General features: G+C 34.3%; 1 long non-coding RNA gene across 2 annotated transcripts in view; it reads right to left on the bottom strand.

The window, feature by feature from the left end:
* Window positions 1–26,339, bottom strand: part of LOC145694208 (uncharacterized) — a 263,832-nt gene that overhangs the window by 33,128 nt on the left and 204,365 nt on the right. The window contains exon 1 of one of the 2 annotated variants that reach the window (XR_014132959.1): window positions 5,858–5,944. The exons of the other annotated variant lie outside the window; for it this stretch is intronic. This is a non-coding gene — a long non-coding RNA (uncharacterized LOC145694208). Of the gene's footprint in view, window positions 1–5,857; window positions 5,945–26,339 lie in introns of those variants that run through there. 2 annotated transcript variants of the gene reach the window in all.

The following is a 26,339-nucleotide window of genomic DNA, read 5'->3' as shown; positions in this document are numbered from 1 at the left end:
TTTAAAACAAACAATATAATGACAATTTAACGAAATATCCCGCATTCCTTTTTGTTGATGGAAAATATTCTGTGTGATAAATATTACACTTATATTTCTATGATGACTACCCTTAGTAAATATATCTACAATCCGATGGTCACACTCACGCATTAAATCATCTATAATGACAAGATGTGGACCCTCGTGTGCTTGAAATTCATTATTTTGAGGTAAACCTTCTTTAAACGTACAGTTTGAAATAGTATTATACAACGGTTGCCATTCACCATAACACCATACAATATTTTTAAATAACTTGCTATAATGGTCAAGAAATGTTTTAACAAAATATGATTTTCCACATCCTGTGGGACCTGCTACCATACATGTAAAAGGAATTTTCCATTCCATCTCTATTACAGATATTGTGACGACATGCTTCACCTATAAATTCTTGACTTCTCTTTTTTTACAATATAGTATGTTTTAAATCGATCCAAGAATTTTCACTTTTTGGCAGACCTAACCATTTCACATAGGCCTTATTATTTTTCTTTCGCAACACTTTTTCAATTAAATATGTGTTTGGAAATTTCGTTAATTGTAATTCGTGTCCGTAAAATCTTCCTTCAATAGGTTTATTATTTGAGTCTACTAAGTGATATGTCGGAGGATTAGTGAAGAAAACTTTAGCAATTCGAAAAATTTCTGTACTCCAATTGCGTGTAAAACCTCTATCAAAACCAGGACGCTTAAGTTTACTAATTCTTACATATTCACCTATCTTAAATTTACTTTTTCTTTTTATCACAGAAAACTTTTTGCAATAGATGTTTGTCAATAGATGTTTTTCATTTTCTTTTTTAATAGCGTCGATAGGTTTCATTTTAATAGTGGAATGAATAGTATTATTATATTTATGTAGTAATTCCGGCAGAATGCCAATCCATTTATAATTTCCCTGCAGTGTAAATTGTCTCCACATTAAATTACGTAACGATCTATTAAATCTTTCAATAATACTTGCTTTCACATCACTGTACGTGGAATAATGTTTAATGTTATTTTGGTTCATCGCCTTCTGAAACTCTGAATTATAAAATTCTCGACCCCTGTCAGTTTGTAAAAATTTAGGGCTTTTGTTTGCTTTTCTCAGCACTGTTATAAATGCTTGTGTAATTTCTTTCCCAGTTTTATTTTTCACAGGAATAGCCCAAGCATATTTAGAGAATGTATCTATCACAGTTAATAAATATTTGAAATTTCGATTAATTTTTGCTAGACCTTTCAATTTTCCACTGTTCATTTCAACTAAATCAGCTTGCCATAAATCATGAATCCCTTTCGTTATAACGGGTATTCGAGGATAGTTTCGTCTTGCACTTTTATGTAACTCTGCAACTATTTGTTCTCGAACTGATTGTGACATTTTGTTTTTAATACTAATATATCCAAAAAAAAAAAAAAAAAAATTATATCGTATTTACAATATACAAATCGTACATTTTACATCTTTATTATTATAATACCCCCAAGGAACAGTGTGTATATTACAATTTAAAATTTTTCTTTTGTCATCATACGGATCTAATGCTAATTTTCTTACCTGATTTGTTGTTAAATTATGGTATTTACTTTTAATTTCAAATTGTGTTTTATAGATCGTTTCGTTTTTAAATATACATGATTTATAATCGTCAAACGTAATTTGTTCTTTAACTATATTTTTCTTGATCCCTTTACATTTTTTCAATTCTTTATTTTCACCAGTTTTTATAGCATAATTTTTTGCTCGTAACCCAACATATTCAATCATAGGAACTCCACCTAATTCGTCTTTCATTTTACCCAAAACGTGTTTATTTCTTGTGCTATATAAAGAATTATTTTCAGGATAATTTGAGGTGTCAAAATACTCATTCATATCTTTTATATCGTTATAAATATTGTTAGTTTTAATTTGGTAAATGAAAGAGTCAGTATCCATATATGCAATTCTAATTTTATCTCCATATCGCGGTTTCATTATATTATAATGGAATTCATACATTGCTAATTTTGATAATTCTAAAACTGTTGCTCCTACGTAAATTGGTTTATTAAGGGTTACCGATTTTTTTACCATATGAAACAATGCCAAATTATCAGCCAATTTTACCCAATTTTCAAACTGATTTTGCGCTACTAATTTTTTACACTTTTTTTCATTGTTAATTAATTTTATATCAATTCGTTTTCGTACATTCTCCATTGTCTTTCCATATACCGAATTATTTAATAACTTATAGAAATCTTTTTCAAATTCAATTGTAGCATTTGCACGGCGTTGAGTATTTTCTTGAATATAAGATGCAAGCCATTTAGATTGACGAAACCATAATATTTTATGTACTTTTACCAATATTAAACCTTGTTTTAGATAAAATTGTAATACTCTATAATGCAAGATATAATTCGATTTCGATTTAAGTGTCAATAGTAATTTTGAATATTTACCATTCGGTGGAACTTCATTAGTTGGAGCACACGGAAAATCAGAATGGTATTCGTGTAAATCAGTTGGATACTCTAAATCCACTTCTAGATAAAATCCCCATTCACTATCCGTGGGCCAATTGATAATTTTATGTTTGTCTTGCCAGTTGTCAATTTTATCCTCCCACCGAAAACCACCATATGGTAAATAGTCAATCATTGATAGTCCGTACAGATTATTCATGTCAATATACAGTAAATAAGATTTTTCTTTTTCCGCATCAAAATCATGTACGTAAGGATTATTAGCTTTGGCATACCTTAACACAGCTTGAGTAATACCTCCGCGAATCGATTTTTCTACAAACATATACATATTGATATCTGATAAAAGTTCAAGTTCAATTCTTGTTCTATATAACATGGCTTGCCATGCCAACCCAGGTGCAGTAAAACAATTAATCGGATCAATACAAAAAGCATTTAAACATGTCTTTCTAAAATTCTCCAACACATCTGCTGTGAGAAGTACATCACATTTTAAATATAGATCGTGGTAGTCCCCTAAATTTTCACATTTAAACACACGCCAAATCAGTTTTGCATATTGATAATCAGTCTCGGAAATTTGTGTTCCATTCAATTTGCTACTAAACGCCTCTCTTCCAGGAAATTCAGTTTCTTTAAATGTATCTAAATTTGTTATGTATTCATAAAAATAAATTCCCTTACGGAGAATTAAAGGAAACTTTTCATCGGAAAAATATTGCTTTGTGTAGACAAATTGCTCAGGTTTTAATTTTGACACCAAATTTTCGAGACTATACGGTAGGAATTTAAATAAGTCTACAAAACGTAACTCGATAGGTCTACCATTAAAATTAAAGTGCTTAGAGAATGTTATGTATTTCTCAGTGCTTTCAGCAATTACAAAAATATTTCCCGGGGTGCAACCTAATTCTTTCACAAATAAATGTGCATCATACCCAGACAAATTATGGAAGAAGACAGGGATAAAATTACTTTGACGCTTAATTTGTAAATTACACTTGTTGCACACCGTGGCAATAAATTGACCAGTTAAATGGTTATGATGTTTAACTTTTCTATTGTCACTCGTATATTTACTATCACAAACTGAGCATTCAGTGGATAGGTTAAACTCCTGTAACTGAGAACTAGTTAATGGTATTAATGGTTTTTCTTGATCTAATATGTTTATGATTTTTCTTAATTCATTCTCCATAGCAGACATAAACTTCATCGATACATTTTCTCCCCGATAAATAACTAAATCTGATTTCATATAGTTGTTACTCCAACATACAATATAACCAAAACTGCATGGTATATGTTGGTGAATTTGTACTGTATGAGATCCACTTTGTTTATTTATAGGTTTTAATAAACTTTCCATATCTGCAATTATTATCACATCATTCTGTAATAACAATTTCAATTTTCGAAATTTTAAAACTTCTCCTTGTTTCGGCATGTTAATTTTGGTTGGAGTGTGTTCTTTACATAATTTGTCATGTTCATCTAATTTTGATTTGTTATAAAATGATATTAAACATCGTCTACAAATAAATGTTTGATGACTACCTAACTGATGTCTGACTAAACCATTTAAATTTGTAATTAAACAATAATGAGAGTTTAAATATAATAAATCAATATGTTTACCTACAGCTGTGTTTTCGCTTATATGTAATGGGAAAATAGTTTCATGATCATAATTAATGCCATATATATTAATGGAAATTTGTTCTTTAGGAAATACGGAATTATACATATGTTCAAATTTGCTTATGTGTGCTATTTCGACTGGAAATTTTTCAAATAACGGTAATAAAGTATTACTATATTGTATGTAATTATTCACACGATGTGGATTATCTTTTGTGGGATGCAATGCAGCTAGAATACTATACATAAAACTTCTATTATCGTTATTTTGAATATTTAAAACACATTTTGTGGATAAAATCCATTGAGGCAATTTTATATGACTCTTCAATAACGCATTGATATTTTTTATTAGACAATAATGAGAGTTTAAATATAATAAATCAATATGTTTAAATACACCTGCATTTTCGCTTATATGTAATGGGAAAATAGTTTCATGATCATAGTTAATGCCATATATATTAATGGAAATTTGTTCTTTAGGAAATACGGAATTATACATATGTTCAAATTTGCTTATGTGTTCTACTTCGACGGGAAATTGTATATTGGTTTTTTCAAATAATGGTAATAAAGTATTACTATATTGTATGTAATTATTCACACGATTTGGATGTTCTTTTGCGGGATGCAATGCAGCTAGAATACTATACATAAAACTTCTATTATCGTTATTTTGAATATTTAAAACACATTTTGTGGATAAAATCCATTGAGGCAATTTTACATAAGTTTTCTCTTTATGACTCTTCAATAACGCATTGATATTTTTTATAAGACAATAATGATTGTTGCAATTTTCTTCACAATACAGTAAATCAATATGTTTAAATACACCTGCATTTTCGCTTATATGTAATGGGAAAATAGTTTCATGATCATAGTTAATGCCATATATATTAATGGAAATTTGTTCGTTAGGAAATACGGAATTATACATATGTTCAAATTTGCTTATGTGTTCTACTTCGACGGGAAACTGTATATTGGTTTTTTCAAATAATGGTAATAAAGTATTACTATATTGTATGTAATTATTCACACGATATGGATTTTCTTTTGCGGGATGCAACGCAGCTAGAATGCAGTACATAAAACATCTATTATCATTATTTTGAATATTTAGAACACAATTCTTTTTGGATAAAATCCATTGAGGTAATTTTATAAAAGAAGAAGCGGAAAGCGGATCATATTTACTGATTTTAATTTCTAAGTGATGGTTTGGTTCAGAACATAAAGACCACCCTGATTTCTTAATTGCCCTATTTTCTTGTTCAACTAAAATTTTATTAAATAGTTTTTCAATTATAGCATTCAAATCTGTACTCGGCAAAATAATTTCGTTACCACTATTTACAAAGAATCTACATGTTTCTAAATCTACTGGTTTTACAAAAGTTGTAGCCAAAGAAAAATTTACTTTAAACGATGTCTTAGTTTGTTCTTGTTGTAATATATCTAAACAGTCTTTTCTTTTATTCTTTAAAAAACATCCACTATCCTCATTTAAATCAGTATCACATTTTAAAATAAATTTTTTTAAATTATTATTAAATAGAGTATCAGAATTGATAATATTTGATTTAACCTTTTTTGTTGCCATTTTTTTTTTAAAAAAACTAACTCTTCAAAGTTACTATAATAATTTTGAACTGAGTTTTTATAATATAATATTAATAGTATTATTATAAAATGTCTTACTTACAAAAGAAAACAAAACCACACTATTAATAAACCACACTAATAATATAAACGCACACACACAAAAAATATCTGAACTTTACGCTTCGGATGCTGAACAGGAAGTGATTACAAAAAAACATGTCGGTCAGTCTTTTATACCTGTCTGACAGTATTACGTCATGTTGCGCAATAGTATGAGTCATCCTCTGGGGGATTCCCCTCTTTTTTTTTATACCTTTGTGATTGATTACATTACGTTCAGGGATTCCTATCGTTGAATGACGACAAGTTATTGTCTGTTAAAGAGAAAACTAGGTCAATGTTTTTTCAAATCCGGATGAATGACGTAATGAGAATTATCTACATATGGCGGAAGTTATTATGTAACTGATAACAAAACACGGAAGTTTCGCATTCTTTAAATAATCATCTCTGCTATGTTCAAATATAGGTTAGAACAAGTTCACTCCTTAAAAGAATCTTTGCTATAAGGTTCGAATGTATTATCTGTTATGTTCAAATAATGGTTGAAAAATGAGAACGAGTACACCCTCCCTCCGTAGCTATGTCTTATCTGTTGTGCTGTGTGTTCATAGTCTCAGTGTATTCTCTGTTATGTTAAAATAGGGGTTGGAAAAGGGAACGAGTTCACCCCCCTAAAAGACCATGGATTCAAATAGGGTGGAACAAGTCTTATGTATCTGCTGTGTGTTCACCTCTGCTATGTTTCGTAGTCTATGTCATGTTGAAATAGGGGTTGAAAACGAGTTCACCCTAAAAATGGACTATGCTCAAATAAGGGTGGAAAAATAGGCCCACTGCTATGTTACGTATTCTTATGTCATTTCTGTTATGTTAAAATAGGGGTTGGAAAACGAATTCACCCCTAAAATGGTATGATATTCGTACTCAGCATGGTCGAAAACCCCCATATGCCTAGTTTTATCCAAATCGGTTCAAAGAGCGTATCCAATCGCTATGTTACATAGGTATTCATTGTCTTAAAATAGGGGTTGGAAAACGAGTCCACCCTTAAAATGGAGGATGTTGTGTGTTACGTACTCTCAGTGTAATTTCTGCTATGTTCAATTAGAGGTGGAGAAAATGAATACACCCCTTGTGCTATGTCCGCCATGTTTCGTAGTCTCTGGCATGTTGAAATAGGGGTTGGAAAATATGCTCATAAAAGGGAACGAATTCACCCCTATAGTTCTATGTGTTATCTGCTATGTTCAGAATAGGGGTTGGAAAATATGCTCATAAAAGGGAACGAGTACACCACTTAAAATGGAGGCTGTTGTGTGTTAGGAAATAAACCATGTTCTTTTATTAGCTGTGCTATGTTAAAATAGGAGTTGAAAAATATGCTCGTAAAAGGGAACGAGTTCACCCCCTAAAATGGAGGTCGTAAAAGAGAACGAGGTCACCCCCTTAAAAGTGGTCATAAAAGGGAACGAATTCACCCCTAAAATGGAGGTCGTAAAAGACCGTGGGCTCACGGTGCATGGTGGTCATTTTCTCAGTGGCTTGTGAGTTGTTAAACGCTGGCTCAGGTCTGTTCCAGATCGATCCATTTTCTACTACTATGGGGATATCATGAAAACGTATTTAGGGTAGTATTAATCGTGGAGGTCATAAGATTTTTAGAGGACACAAAGAACGAATCTTAGGTGACAGCACCTTACTCACTTCGATAAGTGTTGTCAACATGCAGCATAAAATCCCTTCAGAACATCAAATTTCCCTTTTTCAGCCCAAATATTCAACAATGCATTTTTTTTAAAAATCAGTAATGTGAATGCTCTCCTCGCATATGCGTGTGTGTGTGTGTGCGAGAGGCGAGTGCGATTGTACAAAAAGTGATATTCATTGAACTTTATACAATAACTCTGCCCTATATATCGGTCTAGACCAGGGATGCAAATAAGCAACAAAATTTTACTAGCCCACATTCCACAATAGAAATCATTTACTTACCTTCGGTATAATACTCGCCCGCACCGATGAACTACTCGCCCAGAGCGAGTGGTTATTTGCATCCCTGGCATGGGCAGTAAATGAAAAACGTGGTATTACATCACACACACAGGAAAATGGCACCTGGAACGCAAGGGATTAAACCGTAAAATGATTTTTGTGTTGTAATTATTATTATCGTAATATTATTGTTCTGAATTTTATTAAGTTGTATTTACAGTTATACAATACAACTTTAATTGCCAAGAATTTTAAATAAGGGGTATACAATAGACACATGAAAAGTATTTATCAGAGAAGGAACTACATTACTATGTGTTGGTAACGGAGACTCAAGCTCTATTCCCGGTGGGAACTAACGTAGTTCAGATCCCACGTTAAGCTATAGGCCCATGTCTCGTATGACTTCGCTGCTGAAAGGGACACTAAACTCAAAATTGAATCGCATAGTTATGACATAACATATACCGAATATTAAAAGTTGTTTTGGTCTTACAAGTTGAAAATATGAGAATTTCCGAAGTTCAACAACACTTCCTATATTGTGTTGTATTTTTGTTGTCTTGCGTGTTTCTGAAGTTCGTCTAATTTAGTGTGTGCTTACTTAAGGATACAGATAAACAAAATAAAATGCAGACAAGTGTGTGTGGTCGTTGTAAAGAAACAGAAAACAAAGACACAGTGAGGTACCTTTTGTGTGTACATCACATCACATATCCAACCTCACAGCTGTGTCGTCTTCTCAATCTCTGAGTCTTACAGGCGAATAACGTGACTGTTTTCCCGTAAGCAGTGTCCGATTTCAGTCTTTTTTTTTTATCACAACACAAGAGAAGACAATGTCTTTGCAGCTGAAGAGTTTTTTTTTGTTTCTTTTTAAGGTACTTTGTATTTACATGGTTTGGCTTGTTTTTTTTTTTTTTTTTTTTTTTTTTTTTTTTTTTTTTTTATGAATCTTAGGATGTTGCGCTCTTGAATCTCAGTAGAGCAGTTATGCGCTGGTCGTGAAAGGCATATAGTAATACAAACTTAACAAACAGGGAGGTTTCGGAGGGAAACTTTTCTCTTGTTCCAGTTTTACTGCTCTCAAAAGTTCCAGTGGACAATACAGGAATACTGACTCTTATAAATTTTGTCATTATCATCGTTAAGTATTTTTGGCTTACGTAGGTGACAGGTTATTAGTCTCAAATTGAAAAGTTACGTGTGCTTAGGGTATCATATCAAAATTATCGAATGTCAGATATTTGTTCAGAAAATCCTTGACTTCTCATTTTTTAAAGAAAAACTCTGATTTCTTTATATATATAATTTTGGAAACAGCTTCCTTTCTAAAAGTGTTGGGAATGTTGAAACTGTATTAGTTACTGGAACGGAATGACACTTGTCCGCAAGGGCGCAAATTTGTCTTCAACATTGCAAATTTTTTTGTTGATCTCATATCTGGAGAACTACATATAATGTAGCCAAACTATCACTTAACTCAGTATAATGTGTTCATTCCGTAAAAATACGAAAACTCGATTTAGGGACCGTTCAAAAATTGTGTGCCCCTAATACAAAAATCCAATATATTTCAATAGGTATTATATTTGGAAAACTACACATAGTGTAGCCAAACCCAAACTATCATTGGATCGCAAGAATCAAACATTTTCTTGTAGGCCTTATATCTGGAGAAATACATATAGTGTAGATCAGGGCGCAAAATTTCAAACTCAGACGCACTCGCCAATCCAAAAATGATGGTCGCCATTATCTCTCACGTACAAATTATGGAAGCCCCCTCCCATTGGCCAAGGGCGCCCACAAGGGGGGCAAGCTGGGCCGCTCGCTCCCCTAGAGGAAATTGTATTTCGGAATATCGAAAACCCAATAGAATTTTTAAAATAGTTACATCAAAATTTGAAACTATATTTGAAATGTAGCTTATACTTGACCCCCCTTGGAAACCACAACATGGGCGCCCGTGCACATGGCCTTTGGTTTGACAAAGAAAGAGATTATATCAGGGCATAAAATTTCAAAACCAGACAATTAGATTCAGGATAATCAATTTTAATTCATATACATATTAAAAAATAGAGATGCAAAAAAGCCGGCTTTTTTGAATCGATGGTTTTTTTCACATAAAAAGCCGGCTTTTTTGGGAAAAAAACGAGAATTTTGGAAATTTTGGCTTTTTTCAACTTCATGATTTTTCTATCTAAATAGCTTTCTTATAGTATATTCTATAGTTAGATAAGAATTCCATGACCTGAATGTGATATTTCGCTCTGAAATTCACCATCAAGATGGATGGAGCACATGTTTTACGAATTAAAGCTAACATGAAGAATGTAGTATTTGAGGGTAATTTTAGAGGCTATTTAACTTTATTTTAACTTTTGAGTTATCGACATCTTTTTTCTTCTCTAGTTTGTCATCCGTGTTTCATTTCTAAGAGCTTTTAGTATTCTAGCTTCTAGCGCAAAAGTTAAACTTGCCCGTTTTTCTATTTATCCGTCAAAGCGTACGTTTTTCAATATATCCGTCAAACCGTACTTCCACATTTCTGTTATACTGTAGCTGTGAAGTGATTTAGCAATAATTTTCCGGACACAACCTTGAATACCAATTTATACAAATAATCAGTAGCGGATTTAGAAAAGTACTTTAGAAGGGGTTTTTCTGATTGTTTCGTTTCCTAAAAAGTCCTAATTTTATTTGGGAAGTGCTTGAAGTTTATGAGTACAGGCATAACTAATATTTCGTTTCGTTTATATGTTTAGCAATAATCTTCCGGATACAACTTTAAAAATCATTTTATACTAAGAATCAGTGGCGGATTTAGAAAAGTATTTTGGGAAGGGTTTCTTACTAATGTTTAGTTTTTTTAAACATTCGTAATTTTTATTTGACGGGAGCTTAAAGTTTATGAGTAAAGGCATAAATAATAGATATTTCGTTTGTTGCAGACATTCCGTAACTTTGGGGAACGGGCTTCAGTCCGAAAGACCGCCCCCCTAACCTTCGCAAAACCGACACTGCTGGTAATTAGTAATAATAACGATTTAAAAACAATAAAAAAGGAAGTCGCCCAACTCACAGTACACGCACTATTTCTACATTCACAGATGGAATGAAGAAAAGCTTTGTCAGAATGGTCGAATGCTGGATTGAATCCCGGACTTCCCGATAGAAGCTCAAAAGCTAATCACTCAGTCATGTTTGTTGTGCAGTTGTATTTAGCTTAACTTAAATATATTCCGTAGTCTTTTTTTTTGGGGGGGGGAGTTCCGTAATGATATGTTGAATCCCTCTTGTTAAAAATTCAGAAAACTTGAGGATTGGGTAAACTGTGATGGTGGTTCTATAAAACTTAACTGTAGAATTTCAAGAATATACAGAACCAAAAGCTCTAGATGTGCAGCCTTTAAGTGTATCATATAAATCTAAAAGTATTTCTCTTATGTTTTATTTTAATTTTATTTTGTTTCAAAAAGAGGGTATGGAATATTTTGAAGTAAAAATACTACATACTATTTTGCTAGCTATTTGTGTATTCTTTAAAAAGAAGTGTTTACTTTTAGGGTTGGCTGGTTTACACCAGCTTTTTTTTTTTTAATAACTGGTTTAAACCACAAAAATAAAAAGAATGAAAAATGCGAATCGTGTGAACTTCATGGTGACGTTTCCAGATATCAAACCACCTGCAATAGTTTTATTTCCCTTTCACCTTTTAATCAAGGTGTCCCATGTTCAATTCTCGGTCGAACCACAAACCTTCTTTCATGCGTAACCCAAGTAGCGGTTCGGATGTCAGTTTAAGCGAAAGTCTTCTCCTTGATAACCTCGGTATTTCGTAAGGATGTTAAGCCTAAATATACGAAACAAACCAAATTCTATATTTCTGCATGCCTAAATGCGTGTTGTTTTATAAAGAAGCCAATATTGCTTAAATATATTGATAGAAATTGGCAAAATTTATCGATTGTCTACGTAGCTTCCAACATTAGCTTGGATTGGACTTTCAATGATATCTACGTACCGGTACTAAATTTGTAATTTAATACCTCAGTTTTAGCGTACTGATTATGGTACGTTGACCTTTAAATTTTACATGCAAAGCAATAACAGGATTTTCCCGTTATTGTCTTACATTTCAAGTAATGACGGGATTTTCCCAATGGCTAGGGCGGGAGATTCTCAACTTAAGAAATTTACTGACCGCACTTCTTTAAGCTTATGGGAGTTCTTCCGGCATAACCCCGCTGTTGCATAATAACATCAAGGCGAAACAAACTTATTTCTGTGAATATGTAATATAAATACATAAAGCAAAAAATCTAAGTCAAAAAAGCCTGGTTTAAACATCCCCCCAAAAACGGGTTTTTGGCATTTTCAAAAACAACAACGGTTCTTGCCAACTCTGCTTACTTTTGTATATAGGAGGTTAAAAAATTCTTATTATATACATTGGTTAATCCTGTGGAATTCATAATGTAAATATGTTGAAAAAAAATTGTTTGAAATATTTTTTCGAAATTCATAGTTTATTTTCGATGTTTTATATTATTATCAGCATCAACCACTAATTAAATGATTTTTTGTGTTATAGAGAAGCGATACAAAGTCTGTTTTATCAATTTAAAGCAGTATTTTGAAAAAAGCCCAAAATTTCCCAAGCTAAAAAGCAAAGCAGAAAAAACCGAGTTTTTTCCAAAAAAGACGGTTTTTTTCCGAGCCCTTGCATCTCTATTAAAAAATATCTTACCTTAATGCTCTTTGTGTCCGTTGTGAAGACTTCACATTCTATGTTTTCTCTCACTCAGTGACAATCGTGCAAAATAGATTGAGACCTAAATATTACGCCCTATTCCAATGCAAATAAGCATACTGAAGTTAAGAAAAATGTAAAGAAATGTTTGGACCCTCTATAAGGATGAATTGCCTTGTAAGAGATACTTTGCAAGGAAAAGAGGGGGAAGAGAACGTGTCAATTACTTGACAATATGAAAATCGAACCTTCGGATGCCTTAACAGAAACTAAGTAGGATTTGTCTTCATTATGATAGATAGTAACGCCCTTTCTTTAGGTAAAGGAGATTGGATTAAGTATGCGTTATATTGATATTTTGATGATATTAATGATTTAACAAATATAAAAAATGGTTCCTATTTATCAATTTTGGCTGAACGAATATATGGAACATGTTGAAAATGGCGAACGAAAATATTATTATTATTTGTAGTAAGAGTGGAAGAATTTAGAAACAATTCCACAATAACGTTTCAGACAAATTTATGACTCATACTAGGCTTTAAGGATGACCCTTTGGTATTTATGAATTGTTTGCGAAACACGCTAAGTATTCAGACAGTAGAAATCAAGATTGTAGACTGTGACGTCATGTTGTTAGTTTTTCCCGTGTGAAGGAAGTCGTTTCAACTCTAACTTGTGAGAACGAGAGAGATTGACTATTTTTCATGTTATCAATATTATAAATTATAATTTTTTCCGAATTTCCTCGGACGGAATCGAACCACGAGCCTCTAACGCACGAAACGAATGCTCAAGCCACTACCCTAAGACTGCTTTTTTAAGTAAGAGTCAAGAAACACTCGGGTATGTAGCAAATTGCAAACGTTTACGATTCCAATATTTTATTAACGATGAAACACTGATTTCGGTCATGATAAAATACTATAATCCAGAGAATTCAAGTTTAAATTTTAAAAAAGACCGAAAGTATCTCCTAACTTATCTCTATTATATTCGGTTATTCTCGTTTTAGTTATTTCCAGTAACCTTGAACAACAAGGACACAAACACAGATACATCGAGGACATTTAATATTTCAAAGGCTCTTCCACCAGGAATTGAAACTGAGACCCCGCCTACTAAACTGTCTGATGGATGCAAGTAAGCTTGAGACGGACAACATCGTGTTCGTGGGTTTTCTCGGGACATTCCCACTTTCTCATTCCAGCAATTCGTCCATCATAATTCACTTGCTTTAATCATAGTCTTCCTCAACTTAACAGGCATAATCATGGGACATTAAACGTAAATATTTCATTTTCAAGCTGTTAACCCAAATCAATCCGAATTGAAAAACAGTTGTATTTTCAATTGCTCGTTAACGTGTTTTCACATAAAATATATAGAGAGAAATGATGGGCAATCGTAATTCCATTCAAAAGTGAAACAGCAGACGCATAATATCTTAAAATAAAGCGAAACCATTACATATTGTTTGGAACTTTTCCAAAATATGTACGGATATTCTGAAAAGTGCCAATCAGAGTTGGAGTGGGTCAGTGAGTCGGTGGGTCAGTGGGTTAAGTGGGTTGAGTTTTCTGAGTTCCAGTGGGTCGTGGGTGAACAGCATGTGACCCACTGCTCCCCACCACTCACCATGACTCATTGCGCCCCACCACCCACCGATCCATTCTGCTCACTGCATTGTAGGCAGCATCTTCTGAACATCATATTCTTTTAACACGACCCTAGTCATAGAAATTAAAAACACGTTTCTGATTGGTTGCAGTTTGCGATTGTCCAAACCAGGAACGCAACCAGATGGGGCTACTGCCTCTTCAGACCTTAACACAGAAAACACAATTTAGATATGTGTAAGAGAATTTTTAATCACTTGTTCCCCCTTGACATATTCATGGCCCCTCCAAACCTCTGTGGCTGGTTGCGGGCCTGGTCCAAACCTTCTGGTGTATGTATTGTGTATTATAGTTGTAATGGAAGAAAACTGTCACTTTGTTGGAATTGAAGAAGCAGTTGATGTTAAATTTATATCATGGCAGTCAAGGTGGAACAAAACGAGCCCTACGGGGCTTCTAACCTGTTTCTACTACTAATACAAGTACTACTACTACTACTCTTACTAATGCTACTACTCCTATTACTACTAGTATTACTACTACTATTATTATTATTATTATTATTATTACTACTATTAGTATTACTACTACTACTACTACTACTTATAAAGTGGAATCGTATAAAAAACTGCACACGTAACGTAAGTAAATAACTTTTTTGAATATTACTTTTTTCTAAAAATAAAAATACTTTCCTTGGCCCGGGTTTGAACCCATGCGAAAAGCAATAGTAATTACAAGCGCATTGCGCTAGTTTACTCGGCCACAAATAACGCCAGTACCAAACATTGATTTCTGCTGTATTTATATATGCTACGTGGCGAGAAATTGATAACTCCAACTAACCAGAACTGCGTATGAGTAGGGTCGAGCGTGATTTTAAAATACGCATCTGAACACTGGTCAATTTGTCTACGCTTTACTTTTAAGGCCTCCATTTCCCTTTTTCATTTGCTTCTGTTTACCTACCTCAGATGAGTATCTCTAAGTGTAAAAAGAACTTGAGTTATTTTGGATCTTGATATTTGTTATTGTAATAATAGCAATAGGACTTATACTACTACTTGGCTTTTGAGACACACAGCCCGTGAATCTTTAGAGGAGCTAACTACAGGAAAAAATACATTTGAATCACTGTAATATATAAATTATTATATAAAAATGAATGTAACTATGTGTGCTAATGATTATGGCAAAATTGCAGTCAAATGAAATAAATTTTGTTTTATAGTTAGGACTTAATCCAAACTTCGATGTTATCATATTGCTTTCATTATAAAAATATCCTAAGGGATAGTAGGTATCCGAATTTACGAAGCTGAAATTCAGTATATTAACTCTTTATTGAAAATGAACAGAACGTCTCCCAGCATTTTTCAAACTTCTCCTTTATAGGGAGAGGCGTCATTTTTTATATATGGTAGTGTGTTAGTTTGTAAAAATAATCGAAAACGATCGATATTAGTTGACAAACAAACAATACAGCGTTTCGCATCATATATTAATTTATGCTTACCATCAGGGGCGGATCCAGGACGTACTTTTGGGGGGCGGTGGGTTGTAATACTGCTACTTAGAACTACTTTTAAGAGCTAAGAACTCTTGGTTTTATTTATATAATTTATAAAATGAGAAAGTTTCCTCTTCCGGAGGCGATCGCCCCTGCTTACCATGCGCTTTCTACTATAATAATTGCTGAAGCTTGTTCATTATATGGAGCGCTTAGAGCAAAGGGCAATCAACCCATAAAGTTGTTAGAAAATAGACATAAAATTTGTAATGTAAGCTTCTCTACGTTGGTTTACTTACCTTGATTTGGAACTTTAAAATTTTCATCCCTTTTTCCACTGAAAAGTATCGGTAATTCAACAAGGAAATAATTAGACTATGATAATTTAATTAAAATTCATCGTAATTTTACCCGTCAAACAATTTATCATTTTATATCGTAAAGGTCAGATCCATCGTTATTGTAACAGAGCGGTGCTTGAGCGATTGACCGTAGAAATTCAAACTCCGATTTGTGAGAATTTCACAACCTGGTTGTAATACAACTGGAAACTCTTTAGTCGGTAGAGAAGAGGAAGTGGATCATGTGTCAGAGTTAATGATGATGTGTTTTGGTGGGTCAGTGGTTCATGGAAGATGGTGGATCGGAGTGGATCATAGTGGGTGGTGGGTCAGAGTGGGTCACGGTGTGTGGTGGGTCAGTGGGTCGTAGGTCACGGTAGGTGCTGGGTCACTGGGTCGTGGGTGAAGTTTTCATTGACCCACGCCATCTCTGGGCAAACTGGTTTGGATTTGGTTTAAACTTGAAACAGAATAAGTCCGTTTATTTCAGAAAACAGACACTAATTTGGTACAGTTTTGTTTGGAAACAGACACTATTTTGCCAGTTTTCAGAATATCCGTATATATTTTGGAAAACTTTCAAACGATATATAATAGTTCCGCTTTATTTTAAGATATTATGAGTCTGCTGTTTCACTTTTGAATGGAATTACGATTGCCCATCATTTCTCTCTATATATTTTATGTGAAAACACGTTAACGAGCAATTGAAAATACAACTGTTTTTCAATTCGGATTGGTTTGGGTTAACTGCTTGAAAATTAAATATTTACGTTTAATGTCCCACGATTATGCCTGTTAAGTTGAGGAAGACTATGATTAAAGCAAGTGAATTATGATGGACGAATTGCTGGAATGAGAAAGTGGGAATGTCCCGAGAAAACCCACGAACACGATGTTGTCCGTCTCAAGCTTACTTGCCTTGGGAACGAACCAGATACCCCATCCATCAGATAGTTTAGTAGGCGAGGTCTCAGTTTCGATTCCCGGTGAGAGAGCCTTTGAAATATTAAATGTCCTCGATGTATCTGTGTTTGTGTCCCTGTTGTTCAAGGTTACTGGAAATAACTAAAACGAGAATAACCGAATATAATAGAGATAAGTTACGGAGATACTTTCGGTCTTTTTTTAAATTTAAACTTGAATTCTCTGGATTATAGTATTTTACCATGACTGAAATCAGTGTTTCATCGTTAATAAAATATTGGAATCATGTACGTTTGCAATTTGCTACATACTCGAGTGTTTCTTGACTCTTACTTAAAAGAGCAGTCTTAGGGTAGTGGCTTGAGCATTCGTTTCGTGAGTTAGAGGCTCGTGGTTCGATTCCGTTCGAGGAAATTTGGAAAAAAATATAATTTATAATGTTGATATTTCTGATGTGTAATAACATGAAAAATAGTCAATTTCTCTCGTTCTTACAAGTTAGAGTTGAAACGACTTCCTTCACACGGGAAAAACTAACAACATGACGTCACAGTCTACAATCCTGATTTCTACTGTCTGAATACTTAGCGTGTTTTGCAAACAATTCATGAATACCAAAGGGTCATCCTTAAGGCCTACTATGAGTCATAAATTTGTCTGAAACGTTATTGTGGAATGGTTTCTAAATTTTTCCACTCTTACTACAAATAATTTTCGTTCACCATTTTCAGTATGTTCCATATATTCGTTCAGCCAAGATTGATAAATAGGAACTATTTTCTTTATATTTGTTAAATCATCAATATCATCAAAATATCAATATAACGCATACATAATCCACTCCGTTCTAAAGAAAGCGCGTTACTATGTATCATGATGAAGACAAATCCTACTTAGTTTCTGTTAAGGCATCCGAAGGTTCAATTTTCATATTGTCAAGTAGCTGACACCTTCTCTTCCCCCTCTTTTCCTTGCAAAGTATCTCTTATAAGGCAATTCATCCTTGTAGAGGGTCCAAAAATTTTTCATTTTTCTTAACTTCAGTATGCTTATTTGCATTGGAATAGGAAGTAATATTTAGGTCTCAAATATTCAGTAATAATAATAATAATAATAATAATAATAATAATAATAATAATAATAATAATAATAATAATAATATAGAAGACAAATTTGGTATGAGGACAGATTGTATTAAAATCTGTAAAATCGCCCCTAGCGTTAGGCAAAAGTTACAGAATAGTCGGGATTGGAGAGAAGTGTCAGGACCCATCAGGACATACCCTCTGCATACGTCCCTACAACCAGCTAAATGTTAAACGGAAAGTTTCCAGGCAAATTTCATGTAGAAAGTAGGGCTACTGAACTCACAAGAGCCATAAGAAAATTTGTTTTTAAGTAATGCCGGCTAAGCTACAGAAGACGTTGATGATGAGAATGAAAGAAATATTGGAATAAAGAAAGTAGGAGAAAACGGAACCCGGAGAAAACCTACACACACGGTATTTGTTCAGTACAATGACCACTAGGCGGGAGGTGAGTGGAACAGGGTAAACCATTAAATTAAAAACACTTCAGTAATAATAATAATAATAATAATAATAATGGTATTAAAAGTTTTAAAGTTGCCCTAATTTTTTTTCAAAACTTACTTAAACTTAGGGATTTCGGAGAAGGAGTTCCGTACCTTCAAGACACACCTCTGCAAATACCCAAATTTAAACGAAAGCTTTCCACTAAAGTTTCATGTAGAAAGCATTCTACTGTACGTTTTAAAGAAAATAACTGTAATAAAAATAACTGAATATCATTGAACAGTAAGGCATATAATAAACTAACTTGTAGAATATGCAAATGTAATTATAAAAGCTTTGCTACAGAAATATATACACAGACCATAATTCAGTGAGCTCTGAAATACAAAGTAACAAATTAACGTAAAAATTCAGTCTACAGAGCAATTGTTACATGAAGAGTGTCATACACTGTTTCTAGAATCGAAATAAGACGAGAAATCTTTACGGTACTTTTCACCTCGTCTCGATTCTCATCTCCAAAGCGAGACGATAATTTGAGTTAACGTTGTCCCGTCTCGAATGCAAAATTTTAATTCTCATTCTCATTTTTTAAAAACGAAAGGAAAAAATCCTTTTCTCGTGGGCAACATTAAACGAAACCAAAATTTTCTTGCCAAATGTCACGTTTCTGCTTGTGATGGTAATAAGCGATAATAAGTTTCTAATTTTTAATCTTCTACGAGATTATTATTATTATTATTATTATTATTATTATTATTATTATTATTATTATTATTATTATTATTATTATTATTATTATTATTATTATTATTCCTGAAGATTTGATAGTTCAAGTATTGAAACATTCGAGTATTCAAATATCTCAATATAATAAAACGTGTGTCATCGCCGATCAATCGCCATCAAAATTCCTAAAGTATAAAGTAATGGCCCGCCGTGGATTCGATCCAAGAACCATCAGTTACTGGAAAAGGGCCTTGACCACAGAACCACCACCTCTACGCTGTAATTGATTCGTCTTTAGTCTGTTTACGTTAGGTTTCTTTGCCTCCGTTTGCAAAGTTGTATGTTATTTTTCTTCGTTTCAAAAAGTCTTTCGTGTTTCTTTCATGATTATATGAGTTCGGCAAAGTTTATATTAATAACATGAGTTGTTCTTAAACCTTTGGTTCACAAGTTTGTTTCTTTTCCACACGAAACTACAGATATGTCTGATTTAATTCTCATACTCTGCATTTCTTTCAAAGCAGTCGCCATTACCTGGTCAACGAGTTATGTCCGCCACCAGTAACGTAGCCAGGATTTTTGTTTTGGGGGGCTTTAGTGTTGGAAGGCATATTATATATATACATGCGTTTGTTGAGTCAGAATTATATTTTAATAATAATAATAATAGTAATAATAATAATAATAATAATACCCCAAAATGCTGACATTTTTAAAGAACAAAGACGATGTTGACAAACACAGCCTGTCTAGGAACTGTTCAGTGGCATATTTTGTTTTCAAATAGAGTACACGAAAGGCAATTGCTGTTTGTTCCGAGAAAAAATTACAAGCAGAAAAGTACCAAAGTGAATTGTCGGAACCCTTTGGGAGGGCCTGGCCCCCCTGGGCCCACCCCTTCCCTACGCCACTTTCCGCCACGATACATTACTTCCACGACGGGCATAACCTTTCGCTCGTCTAGATCTTGTTAACGCATTTCCAACGTTTTCCTTCATTTGCTTTGTGCAGGAGTAGTGTTTGTCTACCTTCATTACTTTATTCTATATTATTATATCTAATGTCATGTGATCGAAGTTTTGTTTTAAATACTAACTAACTAACTCTATGGCCTATGGAACCCGGAGGTTCAATGCCGCATTCACAAAAGTTCTCCACTGACTTCTATCCTTAGCCAATTGGATCCAGTTTCTACTTTGTATTCCTATCTCTGCGAGATTCATCTTAATATTGTCCTCCCATCTACGCCTAGGTCTTCCTAATGGTCGTTTTCCGATTGGTCTTCCAGTCAAGACTTTGAAAGCGTTTCTACTTTCTTCCATTCTACCTACTTGACCTGCCCACCTAAGCCTCCTAAACTTGATAACCCTAGCAATGTTGGGTAAACCGTATAAATTATGTAGTTCCTCGTTATGAAGTTTCCGCCATTCCCCATTCCCGTTCCTCTTGGGTCCGAATATTCGTCTCACGATCTTGTTCTCAAATACTTTCAGTCTATGTTCTTCCCTCAGAGTAAGCGGCCACGTTTTGCAACCAAACAGAACAACAGGCATGATTATCGTTTTATATATTTTAAGTTTCAAAATTCCTCGACGGAATTCGCGACGACAAGAGATTTTGAACCGAATAGTAACACGAATTCCCTGCTTTTAGCCGACATTTAATTTCTTCGTGAATATGATTTTCGTCTCTTATTATTGATCTAGATATTTGAAACTATTCACTTTATCAAAAGTATTATTTAATATTTTAACGCATTCATAATTTGCCGTATTACGATCCCGACGCACTTCCATTTATTTAGTTTTTTCTGCATTTACTTCTAAACCCATGTCCCTGCAAGCGTTTAATAAGATCTCTGCATTTCTTTCTATTGCTCTCCTATCATTACCTATTAAGTTTATATCATCAGCATATGCTATAACCTGGTAAATACCATTCAACTCTAGACCTTGGTTGCTATATTTCATTTTCCTTATAGCGTACCGTATTCCAGAACAAAGCTAAATAATAATGACGACAACGCAACTCCTTGTTTCAGACCAATCTCGACGTGAAAGCTCGTGGACAAAAATTTTCCTACCCGGACTTTACTTTGGGATTCATTTAAACATATCTTAATTAATCTAATTAGCTTTCTCGGTATTCCAAGTTCTGTAAGAACGTTGAATAATGTTTCTCTCCTAACCGTGTCGTACGCCTTTCTAAAATCAATAAATAGTTGATGTACCGGGGTATTGTATTCCCCCTTTTTTTTTCGAGTATTTGGCGAATGGTAAATATTTGATCGATACTTGATCGATTTCGTCTAAATCCGCACTGACAATCTCCAATAATTTCATCTGTCTATGGGGTCAATCTTGCTAATAGAATGTTAGAAAGGATTTTATATGATGTTGACAGAAGAGAAATGCCGCGATAATTATTACTGTCTGTTATGTCACCTTTCTTGTGAATTGGAACAATGATTGATTCTTTCCATGGACTCGTCTGGCAATTCTTCCTTGTTCCAGATAAGGAGAATGAGTTTGTTTATCTTGTTCCACAATTTTTCGACTCCAGCTAAAATTCCGCCGGAATTTCATCTACGCCCGGAGATTTGTGTTTCTTTAATTTCTTTATAGCAGTTTCTACTTCTATTCGGTTGGGTTCTGGAATATACGGTTCTGCGTTGTGTATCTCCTGTTCTCCACGCACATTAGTTTTTGGCTGCTATTAAGCAAATCGTCAAAGAAATCTTTCCATCTATTTAAGAGGCTATCCGTATCAGTGAGAACTGTCCCGTCAGCTTTCTTTAATTTATAAGCACAAGGTTGATACTTTTTCTTAAATTCGTTGATCCTCTTTTATATGTCCCGAATGTTTTATTTTTAATACTATCTTCAAGTTCCTTAATTTTAGCATTTAAAAAATCGCATTTCCTTGTTCTAAAAGTTTTGGAAGTTTCCCGCCTGATATCTGCGAAATTTTGTGTAATTTTTTCATTCCGATTTTGTAGCCGGCGTAATTTTGCCAGTTTTCTCTTCTCTGCTAGTTTAATGCATTCCTGGTCGAAACATGGTTTGTTCCTACGTATTCCAGCGTGTCCAAGTTTTTCTTTTGCTGAAATTTTAATGCTCTCTCTGATTTCAATCCAAGTATCCTCAACACTAGTGCACTCCAAATCTTCTAAAACCGAGAATCTATTCGAAACTTGAATCTGGTATTCCTGTCTTACCTGGCTCTCTTCTAATTTCTTTAAATTAAATCTCCCCGTTTTCGGACATGTATTTATGAACGTCGCGATAGTGGAAATTTTGTACTCTTCACGATTAGGTTTTTGGATGTTGCAAAGTTCGCGAGTCTAACACCGTTGTCATTACTTTCCTTATGCAGAATTTCGTTCCCTATAATCGGTTTGAAAATATCCTCTCGTTCTACCTTCGCATTGAAATCCCCTAATAGAATTTTCATATGGTTTCGCGGGAATTGATCAAATATTCGTTCCACTTCTTCGTAAAAACTGTCTTTTATGTAGTCATCTTTATCTTCTGTTGTGGCATGTACATTTAAAACAATAATATCACACCGCCGTCCCTTAAGAGTAATAAAAGAAAGTCTGTCAGTAACAAATTCAACCCGTTTAATTGCTGGTAATATTCGTTTGTGAACGAAAACCCCTGTTCCTAATTGGTGATTTTTTATTTCCTTGCCCGTAAAAGAACGTAAAATTTCCGGAATTCTCAGATCCATTTCCTTCCCAGCTAACTTCCTGAACTTCTACTGTATTTCCTGAACTCCATCCTGTATTTCTCTAACTCACTTGTTACGGATTTTAACGTGCCTGTCCTATAAAGACTTCTAATACCCCATGTTCCAAATCCCATGTCTATTTTCTTTTGCTGAGGTCGTGCCAAGTTATCAATCCTTGTCCGAAGCTTTTGTGAATGTTTCTGAACAAGTTTTTTTTTTTTTCTGGATGCGGTTGTTAGCCTTACCCAAACCCTCAAGCTGGAGGACCACTCCTTTTCGTCTGTCTGCGACTGCTTATTCAGTATATTCGCAGCTAACCACTATATCTAGAGGCCTTCTCCTCGATCCGCAACCTGAGGACGCGCCATGCCGTGGTGACAGGAACCCACGTTACACAGGCTTTAAATACGAAATAGATAAATAAAAGGTGCCATTGATTTACTTAGAGTAATCGGTAAAATCTCTATCGAGAAGGTAAGGAATTACATATAGTTTATCTTGGTCTAGAAGAGGCTTTTCAGTTAGTAGGCGGGAATATTTTAGCAGAGAAATGAGCAGTCGAAAGAGGAATTCGACAAAGGTGTTGGCTTTATGTCCCATTTTGTGTCAGTAGACTTCCCATAAACATCCTGTGGAAATTCGAATGTCCGCTTACAACCCGGAAACGGTACTTCTTGTGGAACATTTTTGGAATCTTTGTGGGATATATATATTTCGACTTTTGGACATTTAAATATTGAACCGGGACTCGCATACCCCATTGAAATCAAAACTATTTTCATTAGTTCCTGTCCCTAAAGTTTCTATTGCAATACTGAATAACCCTGGGACACTTGTATTATTGTGCCGTGAACATAACGTATTGTGCTATGTAGACAAGAAAAGCAGACAGCATTTTGACAGAAGGAAGAACGGTATTTTGCAGGGCTTTTGTTACAGAATCTGAAACAAACAAGCTAAATGAAAAAAAAAGTAAGATTCTAAAAAATTAGAGGATACGTTGCGAAGATTAGGTAAATTGGAATTTAGCGATCCCTTTTCAGCATCGAGGCTATATGAGACTTGAACTTTACAGTTTAAGCTGGAATTCGAACCACAGTGTTGCGTTCAAATTTCAAGGCTATCCCATCGGGAATCGAAGCCACCAAAGTGGTGTGTACTAGACCAGCGCAGAGGCAAAAACTTTGGGAAGACTGTAGTATGAAAATAAGCATTAAAAAACAAGAAAGTGACCATAAAATGTTTCACATTGACCGATTTTTGTACTTTGGTGTCGAATCTTCGATTTCCATAAACACATACATTCATCTGTTAGTTTCACGGATTTCAATTTAGCGGATTTCCAAAACAACAGAGAAAATCAGAATGAGCCGATTCAGTTCCAAAGTCCTGCACCAGGGATGAGCACCCGAAGAGAAAAGCTTCCTGGATTTTCGAAAATGATTTGTTTCTTCGAAATGTGTCAAAGCATAATAGATTTATTTTCTCACACATTGTAGTAATTAATATATTCACTTAGTTAATAAAGTTATGCAATGTGCATTAATAATAATTGTTTTACATTAGGGATGGCCTTTTACGGAAAATCTGTTTATCGATTTTCATTTTTCGATTTTTAGTTTTTTCGGAAAGTTTTGCAATTTTCGAAAAAAAAAATCGTTTTTCGTTTTTTAAAAAATCGAATTTCATTTTCCGAAAAGTTTTTTTTCTCGTTTTTAGTTTTTATTTTTTAGAAAAATTTTTCATTTTTTGAAAACATTTCGTTTTTCGTCTTTCGAAAACTTTTCGAAAAATGTGGCCATCCCTATTCTACATGAGGTATTATTTGCATCAAGTCCTGTATATTCGCGACTTCGCTTCTATGTCGATCTCTTACATCCCTCCCCCCTTCGAGAAAATTCTGCAGGCGTTTCTGGTACCAGGTATTTACATTGTCAAATCGGATAGTGTCAAGGTGACCAGAATTTTCACTTGGGAAAACGGGACGCATACGAATCGGCTACGGGGGGAGGGGGGAATATCTTACTTCCAGATTGCGTTTTGGGACTCAGCAGTGTACTCAATTTACAAAATACACAAGTAAGAGTGATAACACACCGTTTCTAACTTCACGTGTACCACACAACAAATAATGGTTCCCGATTGCAAGTTTTACCCAACAATTCTTTTAAAGTTGAACACTCAGAATTCCCATTCAATTTCCACTTGAACCACAAACACTCAATTCCCATTTGAAAATTCAGAAGTTCTAGACATGCCTGAATCTTGGCAACGTGTGTTGGACGGAAGAGAGTAGAATTTGCATTGACGATTTATATTTTGAATAATTACGGGAAACCTAGGTCATTTTTACTTAAAAACGGGACATTTAGGCGTCCCGTTCGAGAATCAGAAAAAGACGGGACAGCGGTTGGAAAAAAGGGACTGTCCCGGCTAAAACGGGACATCTGGTCACCTTGGATAGTGTGCTTGATTAAAAGTACGATACTGTATTATTTCTCTCTCTTTTGTAATGTAATTGTAAGTAGTAGATAATAATCACGGCAAATTTCGTGCCGAAACTTAACGGACAATCAGCAATATCCGAAACCTTATGTCCCGGTTTTGTTCGTTAAGCCAAGGGATGAGTATACATTTAGTTCTTCAGTTTAGTTCTAATTGAAGTTATAAAATAGGGCTGTTCCTAATTCCGGAATTCCGGAATTTTTCGGAACGGAAATTCCAATTCCGGAATCGGAACACAGTTTCAAGACGTTCCGGAATTTCGGAATTTCGAAACGTTCCGGAATTTCGGAACAGTCCGGAATTTCGGAACATTCCGGAATTTCGAAACATTCCGGAACTTCTTATTGAAAAAATAATTTTTGCTGTTACCCCGAACTGAGAGGTGTGCGCAAAGCTTAGCTTTGAAACTGGATATTGATTCCGCTGTGCTGAAGGAAGGAGTTTTGGTCCACGGCAACTGGTTTTGTTTCATTCTCTAGATCCGTTCACTGTGAACGATTGCGCATAAGATTTGGAACTTTGTCTGGTTATCCATAAAGTCTCAATCATAAGTGATTCAGTTCCACTTATCCGCATAAATTCCGTGATATTGTTGCAGAAATCGGAACATAGAAATTCGAGCTAGTTCTTCCCTTTAGTTTGGTTTTATTTCGGGAGGGGTCTAAAGCGTTTCGGAGGGTCCAAATAAAATTTGAGGCTAGAATTTATAAAAATTTCTAAAATTGTCCCTAAAAGTAGATTACATTTACAAGAAAGTCGGGATTTCGGGGGGGGACGGACCCCAGGACCCACCCCCTGCGTACGCCTCTGAATTACAAGATGATTGCTAACTAATTGTAAATTTAACTTATTACTTTTCAGCTCAGC

Source organism: Thermobia domestica, chromosome 9 (assembly GCF_964235325.1).
Source record: "Thermobia domestica chromosome 9, izTheDome1.hap1.1, whole genome shotgun sequence".
In the NCBI taxonomy this organism is placed as follows: Eukaryota; Metazoa; Arthropoda; class Insecta; order Zygentoma; family Lepismatidae; genus Thermobia; species Thermobia domestica.
The sequence above is the reverse complement of the archived record's forward strand: the minus strand, read 5'-3'. Positions and strand labels throughout refer to the sequence as shown.